Raw genomic sequence first — 6,294 nt, 5'->3', positions numbered from 1 at the left:
CATCAATGTGAGAAGAAAGTACACCCTTCATTGTGAAGATGAGTACAAGTAGGGCTGGTAGCCTTCACGTCCCTACCAATTCCTGTAGGCTGTGGGAGAAATGATAGCCTGGGTGCCCAGAGGCCCAGCTCCGGATTGAGCAATGGTTCTGAGATCTGAGGAAACAATGCTGCAGGAGGTGGGAATGTGAGTCTGCACTTTGGTCCAACAAACAGGCTCATTGCAGGAATGGTGGAGGAGGTTCTTCCCACATAGGAGCCTCCTACTTGAGAGGCCCCTGGTGGGGCTCTGGGATGCCCTCAAACCACAGGCTCCATGCTTCCTGGGACACCAAGAATTCATCGCATTGTAGACCTCAATGCCCACTCCAGGTTGGACTCCCTGTCCTTACAGCACAGAGGGCAGGACTGACAAGCCAACAGAAAATATATGAGCAGGCAGGCAATGCAGACTGCACGCTCCACTGGGAGCTTGGGGCGAAGAGAGAGAGACAGTGCCTACCCCTAGGGTTATAAAACAATGAGTCCCTATTGCTGAATTTCTACTTAAAAGGATTTTCCCTCTTCCAATTAGGAGATCTACAAAGAGGAGGACAAAATAAGTTTTAAATAGAAATACACAAACTTAGCATATCTAGAATTAATTAGATTTATACAAGAGGTAATTTTAATCCTAGCCCTTCCCTCTGCAAGGTCTCCTGAGGGCAAAAACAGTACAAAGAGAATGGAAATCCGAGAAAAAGGATGAATCTTAAACGAGGCAGGGATATTCACCAACGGCTGCAACAGCCCAGTTGTGGAAGGAGCTGCCCTGTGAGGTTGGGAAGGGTAGCTGAGCTGGAAAGAAGTGGTCCCCACCTATTTAACGATAACGAATAACTAAAAACTGTGGCTCTTTGAATATTAGTCATTGAACACACACATGACAAAAAGGTGTTGTGAATGAAACGTTTTTAAATAAAATTATATTGAATTGCAGTACATTCTTTGCAACCAAAAGGTCCAGAGACTAGGAAACAGATACATGGCAAACCCACGCATGGGGTAAGCAAAGGTTGGACTTGATAAACTTCCTAGTCCCCAAACTATATGAATTCAATCATTCATTTATTAAACAATGATGTGCCAGTTGCAGTGTTACGAGCCCCAGAGTCAAGTGTGGGTACACCAGGAAAGCTTGCTCAGCCTTTCTCTAGTTTAGCCTGCTCTGTTCTTCCTCTCTGTTCTCTTTGAAGCACGTCCCTGAGGTACCTCTGCTGTCATCTCCCAAACCAGCACCCCTGCCCTCTCCGCAGTCCCTGGGGCTAGCTGAAGAGGACATTTCTCTGATTGCGACTTCCCACCTTCCTACCTTCCCATGAAGCTCCAGGAAACAAGTTCGGGAACCTCTTGGCTTTGCTGCTAACAGAACAAACAGGAGGCTCCTCAATTAACACGCCAAGGATGTTATTAAGATCCACTAACTTAAAAGTCCTTGTGTGGACTTCCCTGGTGGCACAGTGGTTAAGAATCCGCATGCCAATGCAGGGGACACAGGTTTGAGCCCTGGTCCAGGAAGATCTCACATGCTGCAGAGCAACTAAGCCCGTGCACCACAACTACTGAGCCCGCACGCCTAGAGCCCGTGCTCCGCAACAAGAGAAGCCACCGCAATGAGAAGCCCACGCACCACGACTAGAGAAAAGCCCGGGTGTGGCAACAAAGGCCCAATGCAGCCAAAAATAAATAAATTTTAAAAATTTTAAAAACCAAGGACTGAAAACAAAGTCCACGCTCAACAGCAGATGGCTCTGTTTTCAAGTGGGGGTATTTTGCATTTCTGAGAACCTCTCTAATGGGTAACAGTCTTTTCCCCAGTCTTCTTTTTTTAAATATTTACTTATTTGGCTGGGCAGGGTCTTAATTGCGGCCTGCAGGATCTTTAGTTGCAGCATGCGAACTCTTAGTTGTGGCCTACAGAATCTAGTTCCCTGACCAGGTATCTATCCCAGGCCCCCTGCACTGCGAACGCGGAGCCTTACCCACTGGACCCCCAGGGAAGTTCCTCCCCTGAGTCTTTACCAGGTTGGAAGAAAGACCTGTAAAAACTGCTTTTGTTAATTAACTTTAAGGACTTGGTGCTGACAAGACTGGTCTCCAGAATCAGAGATTATGAGAAACTGCTCTTTTGGAATCATTTCAATGAGAAAGGAACATCCCACTCATGCCTGAAGAACGGGAGGCATGTGGGTCATTCCACACTGAGAGCGGGTTTTGGTATCTCACCTTCTCTAGGAGCAGCACTTCAGATAAAGGGCTTTCAGAGACAACGCTCCGCATTTATCTCAGCTTTGCATGTCTACTGAGCAAGGCCACGAGTCTGCTTCTCAGCCCTGCTGGTAATCAGACGGTGAAGTTCCTAAAGGAACCCGAAGCAGTATAAACACCAGTACACGCTTCTCCCCAGACTACACAACCCTCTTGAATGAGTGACCAGTGACATCCCCAGCCCCCTGAACCTCCTCCGTGGTATTAAATAATGACTCAGAGGCTCTGTGGCCCTCCTGACCCCCAAAACCAAATCAGAGCCCCGCCACTCCACCCGGCCGACAAGTCCTTGAGTTGTTTTCTTTCAGCCCCAACCTCATTTTGGATGAGCCTCTGATTTTTTTCTGATCAGATGCGTTGACGACCCAGTAAAGAATCGGCTCAGCTTTTCTTTTTTTGATCCCAGTCTTATGAGTTTCCTCCCTTTTGTTTATTCCAAGACTTGAGCAGATAAGTGTAACGCCTGACGGCTAACCTCCCAAGGGGTGGTTCAGAGCAAACAAGCTCTGCCTCCTCTGATTAGATCCCCAATGTGGGTTGCTTTCAGTCTGGCTCCAAGTCACCACGGCAGAAGGGTGCCTGGAGGAGCTGAGGGGACACCTCACAGAGTGGTCAGGTTTAAGCCTGAGACCTCACCTTTACAATAGTGCACCTTTGGGCCACACCTGAGGACAGCAAGTGACAATACACATTCATTCCCACTGCTGCAGCAGATCAATACTCCTATCTCCTTGGTGGCTTCACAAATTCATGCCACAGAAGATTCTGAGAAGTGTAACCTTGAGTTTTGGAGCACTCCAGGCTGATCCATTCAGGCATCTTAAAATGCAGAGGGGCTTTCTCAGCTCCCGGGGAGTCCAGACATTGTGTGAGTGGTTTCTGGGGATCCTGCATTTCCTTCTGGCTCTCTTGGTCGTTATTTGCTACTGATGCAGCTGCTGCTGTCAGGATCAAGGTGACAACATCAAATGCATAGTCTTTTAGGGACCAATAACATTTCTAGCATTTGCAAGGCTTTACTATATTCATTTATCTATCCTAAACATACTTTTCAGTACCTACTATATTCCAGGCACTGTTCTAGGTGCTGCAGACAGGATCCTTGGCCTCACAGGGTTTCCTTTCTGGTTGGGGAAACAAATAAACAACAACAATAACAACAAAAGCCAGGCAATTACCATCTGGTGGGATAAGTGCGATGATGGGCATAAATACAGGCTGCCATGAGAGCATTTAGTAGCACTACCTAACCCAGACTGGGTGGGTGAGGTCAGGGAAAGCTTCCTGTCTTGAAAGCAAACAAACAAACAAAAACCTAAGATTGAAAATCGTTGAAGCTAGATTAAGTCTTTATAGTGGTTTCTCTCTCCTTTTGTATGCACTTGAAACTTGCTACTTAAAAAAGTAAAAACAAAACAACAATAACAAACTCTGCTCACTGTTTCTGACTATAAGTATTATGATTCTCATTTCTAGAAGCTTTTGGGAAGAAGTCCGTTTAGCCAATGTTGATTGTTTCTTATTCTCTTAACACACTTTCAGTTTCCTCTTCTATAGCATTAAGTGTATGACACATAATAAATTTATGTTTTGTATCTGATCATTCCAATATCTTCAGTGGTTGCCAGCCCGACTCTTTTATCGTTTTTGCTGACTCATTCATGAAGGGTTGTTTGCACATGTGTTTAGCGAGTTACTGTTTTGTTTTGGTTTGGTTTTTAAAATTTTGTTTATTTTTGGCTGCGTTGGGTCTTCATTGCTGTGCGCGGGCTTTCTCTAGTTGTGGCGAGAGAGGGCTGCTCTTCTTTGCAGTGCGCGAGCTTCTCATGGCGGTGGCTTCTCTTGTTGCGGAGCACCGGCTCTAGGCGCGCGGGCTTCAGTAATTGAGGCACACGGGCTCAGTAGTTGTGGTTCACGGGCTCTAGAGCGCAGGCTCAGTAGTGGTGTCACACGGGCTTAGCTGCTCCACAGCATGTGGGATCTTCCTGGACCAGGGCTCGAACCCGTGTTCCCTGCCTTGGCAGGAGGATTCTTAACCACTGCGCCACGAGGGAAGTCCCTGCTCTTTCGTTTTTTATTATGATCCCATGTTTCTTGAGGTTTTATCTGTGGAAATTCTCTAAAGCTTAGAGTTCCTAAAGAGAAAGTTTGTGTTGCTTCTGCCAGGTATATGGAGCCATTACTCACCCAGGGCCACTTTAAATGAAATGTTTAACTATGAGCTGTTTTCAGTGTGAATACCAATTCTAAAACCACATGAGTACAGGCTTGTGGTTAGGAACTCTCAGGGGGAATTGTTCATTTCATTCCTCACCTCCACGCCCACCATCAGAGTTGCCAGCCAGCTCAACCAAACATCCCCAGTCTCTACCTCAATGGGGCAGATTTTCTCTATTTCACCCATCAAGGATATCATTCCAGAATTCTGGCTTTATGCAAGAATGTGGGGGAGGAGACTGTCCTCCCATCCTGCCCCGTCTTCATTTCTTTATCTTTAACCCAAAGAGCAAGTGTTTAAGCCCAAGGTCTAGCTCCCTAGGGGTGTGGGCGTACGCCCGGAAAGAACTCTGGCTTCACTGCTTGATTTCTACTTTTTTCTCTAGATCTGCAAATTTTGAGATAGGTTCTGGTCATGAAAGCACCTCCTTAGTTTCCTGCCAGCTCGATCATACATTAAAAACATGTTTTTATATCTTATTCAATATTTTCAGTTGAGTTGTAGTGGGAGGAATTTCTTTGAGCATCTGGTCCATCTTATTGCCGGGAAGAGAATCGACAATTGAGATTTTATCTTTTTTAGTCCCCCAAAGAGTCACCTTTGGCAGACACTAAAGATTCCCCATTACATGGAGAATAGCAGGTAACCCCTCTCGATTTGGCCTATCTCGATTTCAGCCGCGCTGTGCTGAGGAAAGGCCTTCTGAAGAAGGAACCTGGGCCCTGCACCCTCAGACAGTCCTGACTCCTGTAAAAGTCCCCTTGTTGTAGGACCAGTCAAAGGTCTTGGAATCACTTGAAGAGCCATAGTGCACTGAGTTGTTGTTATTGTTCTAACTCTGTAAATTGTGATTTTTTTCCAGAAAGAAAAACTTTCAAATTGCCAAGTGTAAATCCCCATTTCCAAGGATAAAGTTGCCCTGATAGCTTGCGAAAAGCAAGAACTTAAGGAGTTACAGATGTTTTTATGGCTCTAGGTTAATTCATTATTCTTCTTTCCAATACTTTGCCAATGCTTAGAAAAAAACCTTTTTCTTTTGGAAAATCAAGTGTATATGGTGTCTGAAGGTTAAAAAAATATATATATCAAGTTTACATGCATAGTAAAACAGGAATGCAGCGGATCAACTTGACATTGAGGAAATTAGACCATTTTCTGCACTTAGAGAATCATCCAAAGTCCAGAACCAAAACCCAATGTCTAATAGTCAGGGTATACTTTTTATCTCTTTTTCTTTAAACGTAAGGAGGTACCAGGCAAACAGGATGATTCTTATATAATCAAGAAGAATCTTACACCCTGAGAAAACCATAATTCAAAAAGATACATGCAGCACAATGTTCATCTCAGCACTATTTACAATAGCCAGGACATGGAAGTAACCTAAGTGTCCATCAACAGATGAATGGGTAAAGAAGATGTGGCACATTTATACAATGGAATATTACCCAGCTATAAAAAGGAACAAAATTGAGTTATTTGTAGTGAGGTGGATGGACCTAGCGTCTGTAATACAGAGTGAAGTAAGTCAGAAAGAGAAAAACAAACACCGTATGCTAACACATATATATGGAATCTAAAAAAATGGTACTGATGAACCTAGTGGTAGGGCAGGAATAAAAATGCAGACATTGAGAACAGACTTGAGGACACGGGGAGGGGGAAGGGTAAGCTGGGACGTAGTGAGAGAGTAGCATTGACATACATACACTACCAAATGTAAAATAGCTAGCTAGTGGGAAGCAGCTGCATGGCACAGGGAGATCAGCT

Source organism: Lipotes vexillifer, unplaced genomic scaffold, assembly GCF_000442215.2.
Source record: "Lipotes vexillifer unplaced genomic scaffold, Lipotes_vexillifer_v1.1 scaffold474, whole genome shotgun sequence".
Taxonomy (NCBI): Eukaryota; Metazoa; Chordata; class Mammalia; order Artiodactyla; family Lipotidae; genus Lipotes; species Lipotes vexillifer.
Note: the sequence above shows the minus strand (reverse complement) of the source record.